The sequence below is a fragment of the Oncorhynchus mykiss genome, chromosome 1 (assembly GCF_057628025.1).
Source record: "Oncorhynchus mykiss isolate SJ-2025 chromosome 1, ASM5762802v1, whole genome shotgun sequence".
NCBI lineage: Eukaryota > Metazoa > Chordata > Actinopteri > Salmoniformes > Salmonidae > Oncorhynchus > Oncorhynchus mykiss.
In genome coordinates this window covers 89,867,244-89,886,585 of record NC_143022.1, presented here as the reverse complement: position 1 = coordinate 89,886,585, position 19,342 = coordinate 89,867,244, and the positions used below count along the sequence as shown (strand labels likewise).

General features: G+C 45.0%; 1 pseudogene across 1 annotated transcript in view; it reads right to left on the bottom strand.

Moving 5' to 3' along the window:
* The window catches only part of LOC110532959 (protein eyes shut homolog), a 121,212-nt pseudogene that overhangs the window by 66,051 nt on the left and 35,819 nt on the right, over positions 1–19,342 (bottom strand). The window contains exon 6 of the transcript XR_016483354.1: positions 17,815–18,074. The product of XR_016483354.1 is annotated as a protein eyes shut homolog (transcript). The remainder of the gene's footprint in view (positions 1–17,814; positions 18,075–19,342) is intronic.

The window sequence follows — 19,342 nt, the reverse complement described above, 5'->3', positions numbered from 1 at the left end:
CTGTACAGCACTTTGTGACGTCAGCTGATGTAAGAAGGGCTTTATAAATACATTTGATTGGTTGATTGACCCAGTCAGAGTCCTTTCCTCAACCCGATTGAGATGCTGAGGCATGACTTCAAGAGTGTGGTTCACACCAGACATCCCAAGAATATTGCTGAACTGAAACAGTTTTGTAAAGAAGAATGGTGCAGGTCAGAAAACGTTTGGTTGAGGTTATTGCTGCCAACGGAGGGTCAAACAGTTATTAAATCCAAGGGTTCACAAACTTTTAACACCCTGCACTGTGAATGTTTACAAGGCGTGTTAAATAAAGACATGAACATGTATAATTGTTTGTGTGTTATTAGTTTAAGCAGACTGTGTTTGTCTATTGTTGTGACTTGGATGAAGATCAGATCACATTGTATGACCAATTTATGCAGAAGTCCAGGGAATTCCAAAGGGTTCACATACTTTTTCTTTCCACTGTAACTGACAGACACACACACACACACACACACACACACACACACACACACACACACACACACACACACACACACACACACACACACACACACACACACACACACACACACACACACACACACACACACACACACACACACACACACACACACACACACACACTATAGGTCTGGGATACCTGAGGGATATTCCTACCCAGCTCCATGTTGATGACAGGTCTGGGATACCTGAGGGATATTCCTACCCAGTTCCTAGTTGATGACTGGTCTGGGATACCTGAGGGATATTCCTACCCAGCTCCATGTTGATGACAGGTCTGGGATACCTGAGGGATATTCCTACCCAGTTCCTAGTTGATGACTGGTCTGGGATACCTGAGGGATATTCCTACCCAGTTCCTAGTTGATGACTGGTCAGGGATACCTGAGGGATATTCCTACCCAGTTCCTAGTTGATGACTGGTCTGGGATACCTGAGGGATATTCCTACCCAGTTCCTAGTTGATGACTGGTCTGGGATACCTGAGGGATATTCCTACCCAGTTCCTAGTTGATGACAGGTCTGGGATACCTGAGGGATATTCCTACCCAGTTCCTAGTTGATGACAGGTCTGGGATACCTGAGGGATATTCCTACCCAGTTCCTAGTTGATGACAGGTCTGGGATACCTGAGGGATATTCCTACACAGTTCCTAGTTGATGACTGGTCTGGGATACCTGAGGGATATTCCTACCCAGTTCCTAGTTGATGACTGGTCTGGGATACCTGAGGGATATTCCTACCCAGTTCCTAGTTGATGACTGGTCTGGGATACCTGAGGGATATTCCTACCCAGTTCCTAGTTGATGACTGGTCAGGGATACCTGAGGGATATTCCTACCCAGTTCCTAGTTGATGACTGGTCTGGGATACCTGAGGGATATTCCTACCCAGTTCCTAGTTGATGACTGGTCTGGGATACCTGAGGGATATTCCTACCCAGCTCCATGTTGATGACAGGTCTGGGATACCTGAGGGATATTCCTACCCAGTTCCTAGTTGATGGCTGGTCTGGGATACCTGAGGGATATTCCTACCCAGTTCCTAGTTGATGACTGGTCTGGGATACCTGAGGGATATTCCTACCCAGCTCCATGTTGATGACAGGTCAGGGATACCTGAGGGATATTCCTACCCAGTTCCTAGTTGATGACTGGTCTGGGATACCTGAGGGATATTCCTACCCAGTTCCTAGTTGATGACAGGTCTGGGATACCTGAGGGATATTCCTACCCAGTTCCTAGTTGATGACTGGTCTGGGATACCTGAGGGATATTCCTACCCAGTTCCTAGTTGATGACTGGTCTGGGATACCTGAGGGATATTCCTACCCAGTTCCTAGTTGATGACTGGTCTGGGATACCTGAGGGATGTTCCTACCCAGTTCCTAGTTGATGACAGGTCTGGGATACCTGAGGGATATTCCTACCCAGTTCCTAGTTGATGACAGGTCTGGGATACCTGAGGGATATTCCTACCCAGTTCCTAGTTGATGACAGGTCTGGGATACCTGAGGGATGTTCCTACCCAGTTCCTAGTTGATGACAGGTCTGGGATACCTGAGGGATATTCCTACCCAGTTCCTAGTTGATGACAGGTCTGGGATACCTGAGGGATATTCCTACCCAGTTCCTAGTTGATGACAGGTCTGGGATACCTGAGGGATATTCCTACCCAGCTCCATGTTGCAGAGTGAAAATGCATAGCGCTGCGGAGCGACCAACGGACGACAACGCTCCTGAATTATTTCACTCTACCTTGCCAGATAATCTGATTCTTTTAGTTTGGTTCGCCTCTCTCTCTGGCTGCAATACAAGTCCATCAATATAATGGTTCTCTCCTCAAACAGCTCCTTGTGGCACTGAGAGGAGCTAACAGAGACATCAGAGACCTGCTGGTGAAACAAACAGGTGGAAAATGGCCCCTCATTCCCTTTATAGTGCACTCCTTTTGACCAGAGCCTTACAGGTTTTTCCACTGCTACGTCTGTAAGCATTTCTACTGGTTTGGAACTATCTTAGCAATGCCTTGAATATCTTTCTTCTTATAGACACCTGTTTCAATTCCCAGGAGAGACCCTTGAAGAAGAAAGCCCTTCCCGCTACCATGGTTACACGGAGAACAAACAGATACTCAAGGGCTCCATGAGTGGCCATGGTCATCACCATGTGCCTACCAGGTCCAGAGGTGACACCATGGCTCTGGGGGGCTGAAGGGGCTCTATTTGTCTCCAGTCAACCTGCTCTGCTGAACCTACACTCTTAGACAAAGGGCTGTTCTGGCTCCTCCCTGTTCAGTAACCCTTCATGGTTCAAGGTAGAATCCTTTCGCCCACTCCTAAAAATATAAAAAATATCCACAAAGCTTTTGAAGATAGCTTTTTCTCTAAGAGGAGAAGAGAGAAAAGGAGAGGAGGGAAGGGGAGAGGTTCTGAAGAATGATTTTTTCCCAGAGTGCCATCTGTTTTACTATGCTACTCTAATGCCACTTCACCCGTCCCTTAGCTTCTCTTCTCCTCTTCCACCTCCTCCTCCTTCTTCTCCTCCTCCTCTTCTTCCTTCTCTGTTGAGGAAACTATGGCAACACCAATATCTTAACCCCCGGCTGTTAAAATGAAGCACAGGTCTTTTAAGTGAGAACATGTTATTCCATTCCTGTCTTCTTACTCTGCTTTTAAAATACTTCTATCTTATACAAACCCTTGTTCCTGTAATGCAGTGTGAGGTGTGTGTGTGTGTGTTTTTTTATGCATGTGTGTGAGTTTTTGTGAGTGTGTGTGGAGGTGCTTGTACCAGATAGCAATCGTACATGGTGTGATTAATATTACATAAACACTTTACCCAAGACTTCTTTCTGCCTGTGATGCCATCTCTGATGACACACACACACACACACACACACACACACACACACACACACACACACACACACACACACACACACACACCTACACACACACATCTAAACACACACACACCTAAACACACACCTAAACACACACACACACACACACACACACACACACACACACACACAGTCATATCATCCTATCTGTGTGATACTGTACGTGGTGCCATCTTCAGTCATATCATCCTATCTGTGTGATACTGTACGTGGTGCCATCTTCAGTCATATCATCCTATCTCTGTGATACTGTACGTGGTGCCATCTTCAGTCATATCATCCTATCTGTGTGATACTGTACGTGGTGCCATCTCCAGTCATATCATCCTATCTGTGTGATACTGTACGTGGTGCCATCTTCAGTCATATCATCCTATCTGTGTGATACTGTACGTGGTGCCATCTTCAGTCATATCATCCTATCTCTGTGATACTGTACGTGGTGCCATCTACAGTCATATCATCCTATCTGTGTGATACTGTACGTGGTGCCATCTCCAGTCATATCATCCTATCTGTGTGATACTGTACGTGGTGCCATCTCCGGTCATATCATCCTATCTGTGTGATACTGTATGTGGTGCCATCTCCAGTCATATCATCCTATCTGTGTGATACTGTACGTGGTGCCATCTCCAGTCATATCATCCTATCTGTGTGACACTGTACGTGGTGACATCTTCAGTCATATCATCCTATCTGTGTGATACTGTACGTGGTGCCATCTCCAGTCATATCATCCTATCTGTGTGATACTGTATGTGGTGCCATCTCCAGTCATATCATCCTATCTGTGTGATACTGTATGTGGTGCCATCTTCAGTCATATCATCCTATCTCTGTGATACTGTACGTGGTGCCATCTACAGTCATATCATCCTATCTGTGTGATACTGTACGTGGTGCCATCTCCAGTCATATCATCCTATCTGTGTGATACTGTACGTGGTGCCATCTCCGGTCATATCATCCTATCTGTGTGATACTGTATGTGGTGCCATCTCCAGTCATATCATCCTATCTGTGTGATACTGTACGTGGTGCCATCTCCAGTCATATCATCCTATCTGTGTGACACTGTACGTGGTGACATCTTCAGTCATATCATCCTATCTGTGTGATACTGTACGTGGTGCCATCTCCAGTCATATCATCCTATCTGTGTGATACTGTATGTGGTGCCATCTCCAGTCATATCATCCTATCTGTGTGATACTGTACGTGGTGCCATCTCCAGTCATATCATCCTATCTGTGTGATACTGTATGTGGTGCCATCTCCAGTCATATCATCCTATCTGTGTGATACTGTACGTGGTGCCATCTCCAGTCATATCATCCTATCTGTGTGATACTGTACGTGGTGCCATCTCCAGTCATATCATCCTATCTGTGTGATACTGTACGTGGTGCCATCTCCAGTCATATCATCCTATCTATGTGATACTGTACGTGGTGCCATCTCCAGTCATATCATCCTATCTGTGTGATACTGTACGTGGTGACATCTTCAGTCATATCATCCTATCTATGTGATACTGTACGTGGTGCCATCTCCAGTCATATCATCCTATCTGTGTGATACTGTACGTGGTGCCATCTCCAGTCATATCATCCTATCTATGTGATACTGTACGTGGTGCCATCTCTAGTCATATCATCCTATCTGTGTGATACTGTACGTGGTGCCATCTCCAGTCATATCATCCTATCTATGTGATACTGTACGTGGTGCCATCTCCAGTCATATCATCCTATCTCTGTGATACTGTACGTGGTGCCATCTCCAGTCATATCATCCTATCTGTGTGATACTGTACGTGGTGCCATCTCCAGTCATATCATCCTATCTATGTGATACTGTACGTGGTGCCATCTCCAGTCATATCATCCTATCTATGTGATACTGTACGTGGTGCCATCTCCAGTCATATCATCATATCTGTGTGATACTGTACGTGGTGCCATCTCCAGTCATATCATCCTATCTGTGTGATACTGTACGTGGTGCCATCTCCAGTCATATCATCCTATCTGTGTGATACTGTACGTGGTGCCATCTCTAGTCATATCATCCTATCTGTGTGATACTGTACGTGGTGCCATCTCCAGTCATATCATCCTATCTCTGTGATACTGTACATGGTGCCATCTCCAGTCATATCATCCTATCTGTGTGATACTGTACGTGGTGCCATCTCCAGTCATATCATCCTATCTATGTGATACTGTACGTGGTGCCATCTCCAGTCATATCATCCTATCTATGTGATACTGTACGTGGTGCCATCTCTAGTCATATCATCCTATCTGTGTGATACTGTACGTGGTGCCATCTCCAGTCATATCATCCTATCTGTGTGATACTGTACGTGGTGCCATCTCCAGTCATATCATCCTATCTGTGTGATACTGTACGTGGTGCCATCTCTAGTCATATCATCCTATCTGTGTGATACTGTACGTGGTGTCATCTCCAGTCATATCATCCTATCTGTGTGATACTGTACGTGGTGCCATCTCTAGTCATATCATCCTATCTGTGTGATACTGTACGTGGTGCCATCTCCAGTCATATCATCCTATCTGTGTGATACTGTACGTGGTGTCATCTCCAGTCATATCATCCTATCTGTGTGATACTGTACGTGGTGCCATCTCTAGTCATATCATCCTATCTGTGTGATACTGTACGTGGTGCCATCTCCAGTCATATCATCCTATCTGTGTGATACTGTACGTGGTGCCATCTCTAGTCATATCATCCTATCTGTGTGATACTGTACGTGGTGCCATCTCCAGTCATATCATCCTACCTCTCTGTGATACTATACGTGGTGCCATCTCCAGTCATATCATCCTATCTCTGTGTGATACTGTACGTGGTGCCATCTCTAGTCATATCATCCTATCTGTGTGATACTGTACGTGGTGCCATCTCTAGTCATATCATCCTATCTGTGTGATACTGTACGTGGTGCCATCTCCAGTCATATCATCCTATCTCTGTGTGATACTGTACGTGGTGCCATCTCTAGTCATATCATCCTATCTGTGTGATACTGTACGTGGTGCCATCTCCAGTCATATCATCCTACCTCTCTGTGATACTATACGTGGTGCCATCTCCAGTCATATCATCCTATCTCTGTGTGATACTGTACGTGGTGCCATCTCCAGTCATATCATCCCATCTCTGTGTGATACTGTACGTGGTGCCATCTCCAGTCATATCATCCCATCTCTGTGTGATACTGTACGTGGTGCCATCTCCAGTCATATCATCCTATCTGTGTGATACTGTACGTGGTGCCATCTCCAGTCATATCATCCCATCTCTGTGTGATACTGTACGTGGTGCCATCTCCAGTCATATCATCCCATCTCTGTGTGATACTGTACGTGGTGCCATCTCCAGTCATATCATCCTATCTGTGTGATACTGTACGTGGTGCCATCTCCAGTCATATCATCCTACCTCTCTGTGATACTATACGTGGTGCCATCTCCAGTCATATCATCCTATCTGTGTGATAATGTACGTGGTGCCATCTCCAGTCATATCATCCTATCTCTGTGATACTGTACGTGGTGCCATCTCCAGTCATATCATCCTACCTCTGTGATACTGTACGTGGTGCCATCTCCAGTCATATCATCCTATCTGTGTGATACTGTATGTGGTGCCATCTCCAGTCATATCATCCTATCTGTGTGATACTGTACGTGGTGCCATCTTCAGTCATATCATCCTATCTGTGTGATACTGTACGTGGTGCCATCTTCAGTCATATCATCCTATCTCTGTGATACTGTACGTGGTGCCATCTACAGTCATATCATCCTATCTGTGTGATACTGTACGTGGTGCCATCTCCAGTCATATCATCCTATCTGTGTGATACTGTACGTGGTGCCATCTCCGGTCATATCATCCTATCTGTGTGATACTGTATGTGGTGCCATCTCCAGTCATATCATCCTATCTGTGTGATACTGTACGTGGTGCCATCTCCAGTCATATCATCCTATCTGTGTGACACTGTACGTGGTGACATCTTCAGTCATATCATCCTATCTGTGTGATACTGTACGTGGTGCCATCTCCAGTCATATCATCCTATCTGTGTGATACTGTATGTGGTGCCATCTCCAGTCATATCATCCTATCTGTGTGATACTGTACGTGGTGCCATCTCCAGTCATATCATCCTATCTGTGTGATACTGTATGTGGTGCCATCTCCAGTCATATCATCCTATCTGTGTGATACTGTACGTGGTGCCATCTCCAGTCATATCATCCTATCTGTGTGATACTGTACGTGGTGCCATCTCCAGTCATATCATCCTATCTGTGTGATACTGTACGTGGTGACATCTTCAGTCATATCATCCTATCTATGTGATACTGTACGTGGTGCCATCTCCAGTCATATCATCCTATCTGTGTGATACTGTACGTGGTGCCATCTCCAGTCATATCATCCTATCTATGTGATACTGTACGTGGTGCCATCTCTAGTCATATCATCCTATCTGTGTGATACTGTACGTGGTGCCATCTCCAGTCATATCATCCTATCTATGTGATACTGTACGTGGTGCCATCTCCAGTCATATCATCCTATCTCTGTGATACTGTACGTGGTGCCATCTCCAGTCATATCATCCTATCTGTGTGATACTGTACGTGGTGCCATCTCCAGTCATATCATCCTATCTATGTGATACTGTACGTGGTGCCATCTCCAGTCATATCATCCTATCTATGTGATACTGTACGTGGTGCCATCTCCAGTCATATCATCATATCTGTGTGATACTGTACGTGGTGCCATCTCCAGTCATATCATCCTATCTGTGTGATACTGTACGTGGTGCCATCTCCAGTCATATCATCCTATCTGTGTGATACTGTACGTGGTGCCATCTCTAGTCATATCATCCTATCTGTGTGATACTGTACGTGGTGCCATCTCCAGTCATATCATCCTATCTCTGTGATACTGTACATGGTGCCATCTCCAGTCATATCATCCTATCTGTGTGATACTGTACGTGGTGCCATCTCCAGTCATATCATCCTATCTATGTGATACTGTACGTGGTGCCATCTCCAGTCATATCATCCTATCTATGTGATACTGTACGTGGTGCCATCTCTAGTCATATCATCCTATCTGTGTGATACTGTACGTGGTGCCATCTCCAGTCATATCATCCTATCTGTGTGATACTGTACGTGGTGCCATCTCCAGTCATATCATCCTATCTGTGTGATACTGTATGTGGTGCCATCTCTAGTCATATCATCCTATCTGTGTGATACTGTACGGGGTGTCATCTCCAGTCATATCATCCTATCTGTGTGATACTGTACGTGGTGCCATCTCTAGTCATATCATCCTATCTGTGTGATACTGTACGTGGTGCCATCTCCAGTCATATCATCCTATCTGTGTGATACTGTACGTGGTGTCATCTCCAGTCATATCATCCTATCTGTGTGATACTGTACGTGGTGCCATCTCTAGTCATATCATCCTATCTGTGTGATACTGTACGTGGTGCCATCTCCAGTCATATCATCCTATCTGTGTGATACTGTACGTGGTGCCATCTCTAGTCATATCATCCTATCTGTGTGATACTGTACGTGGTGCCATCTCCAGTCATATCATCCTACCTCTCTGTGATACTATACGTGGTGCCATCTCCAGTCTTATCATCCTATCTCTGTGTGATACTGTACGTGGTGCCATCTCTAGTCATATCATCCTATCTGTGTGATACTGTACGTGGTGCCATCTCTAGTCATATCATCCTATCTGTGTGATACTGTACGTGGTGCCATCTCCAGTCATATCATCCTATCTCTGTGTGATACTGTACGTGGTGCCATCTCTAGTCATATCATCCTATCTGTGTGATACTGTACGTGGTGCCATCTCCAGTCATATCATCCTACCTCTCTGTGATACTATACGTGGTGCCATCTCCAGTCATATCATCCTATCTCTGTGTGATACTGTACGTGGTGCCATCTCCAGTCATATCATCCCATCTCTGTGTGATACTGTACGTGGTGCCATCTCCAGTCATATCATCCCATCTCTGTGTGATACTGTACGTGGTGCCATCTCCAGTCCTATCATCCTATCTGTGTGATACTGTACGTGGTGCCATCTCCAGTCATATCATCCCATCTCTGTGTGATACTGTACGTGGTGCCATCTCCAGTCATATCATCCCATCTCTGTGTGATACTGTACGTGGTGCCATCTCCAGTCATATCATCCTATCTCTGTGTGATACTGTACGTGGTGCCATCTCCAGTCATATCATCCTACCTCTCTGTGATACTATACGTGGTGCCATCTCCAGTCATATCATCCTATCTGTGTGATAATGTACGTGGTGCCATCTCCAGTCATATCATCCTATCTCTGTGATACTGTACGTGGTGCCATCTCCAGTCATATCATCCTATCTCTGTGATACTGTACGTGGTGCCATCTCCAGTCATATCATCCTATCTGTGTGATACTGTATGTGGTGCCATCTCCAGTCATATCATCCTATCTGTGTGATACTGTACGTGGTGCCATCTCTAGTCATATCATCCTCTCTGTGTGATACTGTACGTGGTGCCATCTCCAGTCATATCATCCTATCTGTGTGATACTGTACGTGGTGCCATCTTCAGTCATATCATCCTATCTCTGTGATACTGTACGTGGTGCCATCTCCAGTCATATCATCCTCTCTGTGTGATACTGTACGTGGTGCCATCTCCAGTCATATCATCCTATCTGTGTGATACTGTACGTGGTGCCATCTTCAGTCATATCATCCTATCTCTGTGATACTGTACGTGGTGCCATCTCCAGTCATATCATCCTATCTGTGTGATACTGTACGTGGTGCCATCTCCAGTCATATCATCCCATCTCTGTGTGATACTGTACGTGGTGCCATCTTCAGTCATATCATCCTATCTGTGTGATAATGTACGTGGTGCCATCTCTAGTCATATCATCCTATCTCTGATGTGGGCCCTTCAGGTTCACTCTTTGTGCCACGCACCTCGGCCGACGTACAACCACCAATTAAAAATGTATAACGTTCGTACAACTAATTAACCTAGAACATGGCAAGGAGTGGTGTTGACTTTACAAACAGTGAATGTTAATCATGACTAATGTGCAGTGTGTGTGTATGTGTGTGTAGGGGGGACCTAGACTCGTAGACTCTTTCCTCTGCTTCCTCTAGAGCGTTTTGTCTGACTCTGGCTGTATCCAATAACATGTGAGACCAGGACCCACATTCGCAAAGCATTAGTAGAAGTGCAGTTTGACATTTTACATCATAATGAATATGACTGCGTAGACCAGCGGTACCTGATCCTAGATCAGCACTAATACTCTGAAATGCCTTGTGAACACAGACCCTGGACAGGTCAACGACAACAAAAATCACACAAACATAATTACTAGTAGCCAGCGACTCAGAAGAAGAATCCATCTTGTGGGAATGACTGACCACTAAAAAGGGTCATTCCCACAACCAAAAGGAACAAATTCATGACTGTGATTCCACTGCTATAGAGATCTATAATGACTTGCAGTCCATTCAAAGCAAACGCCAAGAGAAGGCATGTATACAGTGTCATCCCCTATACTGTACTGTTGTTGCTGTATATTCAATCAACCATTAGCCCTTAGATCACCCTTTGGTTGGCTTTGAGAGCCGACCTTGAGGATATGGAGAAACTAGAAAAAAGTTAAAGGGCAAATCTATGACACACAAACACACACCTGATAAAGTGTGTGTGTGTATGTGTGTGTGTCTGTGTGTGTGTCTGTGTGCGTGTCTGTGTGAGTGTCTGTGTGCGTGTCTGTGTGCGTGTCTGTGTGTGTGTCTGTGTGTGTGTCTGTGTGCGTGTCTGTGTGTGTGTCTGTGTGCGTGTCTGTGTGTGTGTATGTGTGCGTGTCTGTGTGCGTGTCTGTGTGCGCCAGCCCTAACATTAATCCTACTTACTTAAAAATGTACTTAGTCATACTTACTAAACTTACTTAAACATGAACTTAGTCACACTTAACTTAAACATGAACTTACTCATACTTACTTAAACTTACTCATACTTACTCATACTTACTTAAACATAAACCTACTCATACTTACTTAAACATGAACTTACTCATACTTACTTAAACATGAACTTACTCATACTTACTTAAACATGAACTTACTCATACTTACTTAAACATGAACTTACTCATACTTACTTAAACATGAACTTACTCATACTTACTTAAAAATAAACTTACTTATACTTACTTAAACATGAACTTACTCATACTTACTCATACTTACTTAAACATGAACTTACTCAGACTTACTTAAACATAGACTTACTCATACTTACTTAAACTTACTCATACTTACTTAACTTACTTAAACATGAACTTGGGCTCCCGAGTGGCGCAGCCGTCTAAGGTGTTGCCTCTCAGTGTTAGAGGTGTCACTACACACCCTGGCTCGATTCCAGGCTGTATCACAACCGGCTGTGATTGGGAGTCCTATAGGAGTCCCACAATTGGGAATAATTAAACTTGGTTAAAGCTTCTCTAGGGTCTGTGGGTTAATTACTCTGAAAAATAAGAATCTAAAAAAGGTTAAATAAAATAAAAATTAAAAACAGAGTCTCTTTGCTGTATTCGTTGAGTTTCTATCTAGTCATGGTTTAAAAAGTTTTGCTTTGTGTTCAAGGTTTCTTTTACAATCTATGGCTCAAGGACACTGTGCAGACACAGTGATCTGAGCTATCTGATTGGACAACGGTAGGTCTACAGTAAAGGTGCACTTTATATGATCTCTGAGCTGGCCGGGTAGGCGGAGTTCTACCTTCAGATATATGAAATGGTTCAAAATGCCTTCCCGGGGCTGCTGAATCAAGTGCACCTATACTCATATACTATACCCTATACTTCGTGGGCTATACTCATATACTATACCCTATACTTCGTGGGCTATACTCATATACTATACCCTATACTTCGTGGGCTATACTCAGCCTTGTCTCAGGGTAGTAAGTTGGTGGTTTGAAGTGGGGTGGGGTTATATCCTGCCTGGTTGGCACTGTCCAGGGGTATCGTCGGACTGGGCAACAGTGTCTCCTGACCCCTCCTGTTTCAGCCTCCAGTATTTATGCTGCAATAGTTTATGTGTCGGGGGGGGCTAGGGTCGGTCTGTTATATCTGGAGCATTTCTCCTGTCTTATCTGGTGTCCTGTGTGAATTTAAATATGCTCCCTCTAATTCTCTCTCTCCCTCCCCTCAAGGAGGACCTGAGCCCTGGGACCTTGCCTCAGGACTACCTGGCCTGATGACTCCTTGCTGTCCCCAGTCCACCTGGTCGTGCTGCTGCTCCAGTTTCAACTGTTCTGCCTGCGGCTATGGAACCCTGACCTGTTCACTGGATGTGCTACCTTGTCCCGGACCTTCTACTTTCGTCTCTCTCTCCCTCTCGCACTTACTGTCTCTAACTCTGAATGCTTGGCTATGAAGATCCAACTGACATTTACTCCTGAGGTGCTGACCTGTTGCACCCTCTACAACCACTGTGATTATTATTTGACCCTGCTCCTCATCTATGAACATTTGAACATCTTGGCCATGTTCTGTTATAATCTCCACCCGGCGCAGCCAGAAGAGGACTGGCCACCCCACATAGCCTGGTTCCTCTCTACCCAGTACAGCCAGAAGAGGACTGGCCACCCCACATAGCCTGGTTCCTCTCTACCCAGTACAGCCAGAAGAGGACTGGCCACCCCACATAGCCTGGTTCCTCTCTACCCAGTACAGCCAGAAGAGGACTGGCCACCCCTCATAGCCTGGTTCCTCTCTACCCAGTACAGCCAGAAGAGGACTGGCCACCCCTCATAGCCTGGTTCCTCTCTACCCAGAACAGCCAGAAGGGGACTGGCCACCCCTCATAGCCTGGTTCCTCTCTAGGTTTCTTCCTAGGTTCCTGCCTTTCTAAGGAGTTTTTCCTAGTCACCATGCTTCTACATCTGCATTGCTTGCTGTTTGGGGATTTAGACTGGGTTTCTGTACAGCACTTTGTGACATCGGCTGATGTAAAAAGGGCTTTAAAAATATATTTGATTGATTGACCTTCTGCCAACAGCACAAAACAAATAAGAAAAATAGGAACACAAGGCTTAACTACTTGTTTTTTTTTACAGAAATGTTTGGTGATTTAGAGCATCCTGATTGGCTGTATCATTGCTTGGTATGGCAACTGCTTAGCATCCGACGGCAAGGCGCTACAGAGGGTAGTGAGTATAGCCCAGTCCATCACTGGGGCTGAGCTCCCTGCTATCCAGGACCTCTATACCAGGCAGTGTCAGAGGAAGGCCATAAAAATTGTCAAAGACTACAGCCACCCAAGTCATAGATTGTTCTCACTGCTACCTCACAGCAAGCGCTACCAATGCACCAAGTCTGGAACCAACAGGACCCTGAACAGCTTCTACCTCCAAGCTATAAGACTGATAAATAGTTACATAGTTAATCAGATAGCTACATTGACCCTCTGCATTAACCCTTTTTGCTTCATCAGACATGCTGCTGCTACTGTTGACCATCTGTCACTTTATTCCTAGTTATATGTACATGTCTACTTCAATGACCTTGTACCCCTGGACATCAACTCAGTACTGGTACCCGTTGTATATAACCAAGTTATCATGACTCAGTACTGGTACTCCTTGTATATAACCAAGTTATTATTACTCAGTACTGGTACCCCTTGTAGACAGAATAGACATGTTGTAATGACTCAGTACTGGTACCCCTTGTATATAACCAAGTTATTTTTACTCAGTACTGGTACCCCTTGTATATAACCAAGTTATCATGACTCAGTACTGGTACCCCTTGCAGACAGTATAGACATGTTATCATGACTCAGTACTGGTACCCCTTGCAGACAGTATAGACATGTTATCATGACTCAGTACTGGTACCCCTTGCAGACAGAATAGACATGTTATCATTACTCAGTACTGGTACCCCTTGTATATAACCAAGTTATCATGACTCAGTACTGGTACCCCTTGTACATAACCAAGTTATCATTACTCAGTACTGGTACCCCTTGTATATAACCAAGTTATCATTACTCAGTACTGGTACCCCTTGTATATAACCAAGTTATCATGACTCAGTACTGGTACCCCTTGTACATAACCAAGTTATCATTACTCAGTACTGGTACCCCTTGTACATAACCAAGTTATCATTACTCAGTACTGGTACCCCTTGTAGACAGTAATTCCCTTGTAATTCTTTATCTATTTTTACTTTTATTATTACGTGTTTTACTTTCTGTTATTTCTCTCCTGTCTTTATCTCTGTATTGCTGGGAAGGGCCTGTAAGTAAGTATTTCCCTGTTAGTCTACACCTGTTGTTTTAGGAAGTATGTAACAAATAAATTGTTTTATTTGATTAGATTTATCTAACACGTATCAAACTTGCCTCATAAGCAGTTTGTTGCAGCACAGCTTGGAACAAGTGCAAATCAAATCTACAGGGGTGAATTGCAATTGGCCAGTGATTTGATAAGATCTGTTGTTCTTCATCATACATGCCACAGTGAATGAAAAACAGCCTCTGGTAGGGTGTTGCAGTCCCCCCCCCCCCCCCCCCCCCCCCCGCACCCCACCCACCCACACACACACAGAAACACACACAGGAGGGAGAGTCTACTAGTCTAGTTAGAACCCAGAACTCTACAGGTCATTCCGTTCAGTTCTTTAGTTCTCAGAGCCATTGATCATTCTAACCTCAAGCTGAGGACAATAAGGAACAAACGCCACTACAGAGCTGTTGCAATCCTCCATGTGGGCTAAGCAACCCTACAGGCACATAGACACACAAACACAAACACAAACACACACACACACACACACACACACACACACACACACACACACACACACACACACACACACACACACACACACACACACACACACACACACAACCACCACCACACCCCTGCAGGCCAAAACACTGAGGTGTATGAACCAAATACTGTTCTCATGCAATGCAACTACTGTAGCCTACCTAGGTTACATTCGTATGCCTTTTATAACAGTGCAGGTAATTATTCAGAAGCTAGTAGAAAACAGAGAAACACAAAGCCAGTCCATCTTGGATCACCTATTATACAACAGGTCCCATTCTCAGAATCTGACTAAATGGATGGAATGTCAACATGTTCAGCTGACTGAAACAAAAACATATTTTGTTTCGTACATTTATAAATAATGAATTGTACATTCAAGTCCCATCTCATGACCTGAGAGACCTGTACCAAGGTTGTCCGTGTATGTACTGAGTGTACAAAACATTATGAACACCTTCCTAATATTGAGTTTCACCCCCTTTTGCCCTCAGAACAGCCTCAATTTGTCAGGGCATGGACTCTACAAGGTGTCGAAAGCGTTCCACAGGGATGCTGGACCATATTGACTCCACTCCTTTGGGTGGTGACCATTCTTGATACACACGGGAAACTGTTGAGTGTGAAAAACCCAGCAGTGTTGCAGTTTTTGACATTCAAACCGGTGCGCCTGGTACCACCTACCAGACCCCGTTCAAAGGCACTTAAATATTTTGTCTTGTCCATTCACCCTCTGAATAGCACACATACACAATCCATGTCTCAATTGTCTCAAGGCTTCAAAATCATTATTTAACCTGTCTCCTGCACTTCATCTACACGGATTGAAGTGGATTTGACATCAATAAGGGATCATAGCTTTCACCTGGTCAGTCTACTGTATGTCATGGAAAGAGCAGTTGTTCCTAATGTTTTGTACACTCAGTGTATGGGTGCTGTGCTTGTGACAACTCACTGTTTTTATTTCATAAAATTTAATTGGACATTATGGCATCACCAGACAACCTGAAAGCAGGACACGCCAAGGTACTAACCATCTGTAGTGTTATAATAGCTTACTGAGTCAGCATGTGTAGGAGATTGCTCCATCATATATTTTCTGGGTACTTCTAAACATTTAATTGGGCATTATGAACCATTACACCACCTGAAAGCAGGTTACATGAAGGCACTCTGTGTCTAATATTGTGTTGTGCAGCTCACCCTTTTACATTTTCTTCTCATTTCAAAAACATTTAATTGGGCATTTTGGCAGCTCTACACAACCTAAAGGCCATTATTTTATCCAACATTGTTTTAGCTCACTGGAATACACCAAATATACTACTGGTATTGTTGTCTACTGTATTAGCTCACTGGTCTACACTACAGAAACTAATAGCTCACTGGATTATTCCACATGAACAAATAGCTCACTGGACTACACCACAAGAACAAATAGTATCTCAAATGACTACACCACAGAAACTAATAGTATCTCAAATGACTACACCACAGGAACAAATAGTATCTCAAAGGACTACACCACAGGAACTAATAGCTCACTGGATTATTCCACATGAACTAATAGCTCACTGGACTACACCACAAGAACAAATAGTATCTCAAAGGACTACACAACAGGAACTAATAGCTCACTGGACTAGACCACATGAACAAATAGCTCACTGGACTACACCACAGGAACTAATAGCTCACTGGACTAGACCACAGGAACTAACAGCTCACTGGACTACACCACAATAACAAATAGTATCTCAAAGGACTACACCACAGGAACTTATAGCTCACTGGACTACACCACAAGAACAAATAGTATCTCAAAGGACTACACCACAGGAACTAATAGCTCACTGGACTACACCACAGGAACTAATAGCTCACTGGACTACACCACAGGAACTAATAGCTCACTGGACTACACCATAGGAACTAATAGCTCACTGGACTACACCACAGGAACTAATAGCTCACTGGACTACACCACAGGAACAAATAGTATCTCAAAGGACTACACCACAGGAACTAATAGCTCACTGGACTACACCACAGGAACTAATAGCTCACTGGACTACACCACAGGAACAAATAGCTCACTGGACTAGATCAAAGGAACTAAGAGTAACTCACTGCACTACACCACAGGAACAAATAGCTTACTGCACTACACCACAGGAACTAATAGTAGGTCACTGGACTACACCACAGGATCTAATAGTAGGTCACTGGACTACACCACAGGAACTAATAGTAGGTCACTGGACTACACCACAGGAACTAATAGTAGGTCACTGGACTACACCACAGGAACTAATAGTAGTTCATTGGTCTACACCACAGAAACGAATAGTAGATCACTGGACTACACCACAGAAACGAATAGTAGCTCACTGAAATACACCACAGGAACTAATAGTAGCTCACCGGGTCGGCATCTGCAGGCTGCTGTTCCATCAGAACGAGTCAGGCAGGTGGCATTGTGCAGGCAGGGATCGTGGGCAGGGTCACAGGGGTCAAAGGGCATGTTGCATAAGGGCCCACTGAAGAAGGGGGGGCAGGTGCAGCTGAACTCCCCAGGTAGGGGTGACTCCTGACACTGAGCTCCGTTCAGACAGGGCCCAGAGTCACACTCATCCACATCCTCAGAGCAGTCCACACCTACCCAGCCCTGCGGGCATAGACACCTGGGGGAACAGGAGGCGTTGGGGTTGGTATTGATGTTCTCTATACAAAGGTTGGAGATTGTTTCTTTAAAAATAAATGATATGCCTATGTGTTTATGATGTAACTAGCAACATAGCGGTAAGGGGGACCAGATAGGAAAGGGGAGCTCTGGTTGATCTTGATATTCACATATAATACAAAGGTTGGAGATGGTTTCTACAAAATAAATGATGTGTGTTAATGATTTAACTAACAACATGTTATTTCCCTCCATGCTCTCTCTCACGTGGTGTCCAGTGTGAACTTAAGTTCTCTCTCTCTCCTCCCCCTCCTCCTCCTCTCTCTCCATCCTCACATTCTCTCTCTCTCTCCTCCCCCTCCTCCCCTCTCCATCCTCACATTCTCTCTCTCTCCTCCCCCTCCTCCTCTCTGCCACTCTCCCTCCAACCTCACATTATCTCTCTCTCCTCCCCCTCCTCCTCTCTGCCACTCTCCCTCCATCCTCACATTCTCTCTCTCCTCCCCCTCCTCCTCTCTCTCCATCCTCACATTCTCTCTCTCTCTCTCCTCCCCCTCCTCCTCTCTGCCACTCCCCCTCCAACCTCACATTATCTCTCTCTCCCACTCTCCCTCCATCCTTACATTCTCTCTCTCTCTCCTCCCATCCTCCCCTCCTCCTCTCTCTCCCTCCATCCTCACATTTTCTCTCTCCTCCCCCTCCTCCTCTCTCCCACTCTCCCTCCATCCTCACATTCTCTCTCTCCTCCTCCTCTCTCCCACTCTCCCTCCATCCTCACATTCTCTATCTCCTCCCCCTATCTCCCTCCATCCTCAAATTCTCTGTCTCTCCATCCTTCTCCTCCTGCATCTCTATCTCCCCCCTCCTCTCTCTCCATCCTCTCTCTGTCTCTCCATCCTCCCCCTCATCTCTCTCTCCTCTCCCTCCATCCTCACATTCTCTCTCTCTCTCTCCTCCCCCTCATCTCTCTCGCTCTCTCCTCCCCCTCATCTCTCTCTCCTCTCCCTCCATCCTCACATTCTCTCTCTCTCTCTCTCTCGCTCTCTCTCTCCTCCCCCTCTCTCTCTCTCTCGCTCTCTCCTCCCCCTATCTCTCTCAGTCTCTCCATCCTCCCCCTCCATCTCTCTCTCTCCCCCAGTGTGAAGACACATTAGGTTGAGCAAATACAGCCGTTTTCCCTCCTGATGACTCACAGATCCCCAGAAACCCTTCATGCTGCGAGCCATTGATTGATTCATTAGTTTGACCTGCCATCTGCAGTTCATTATT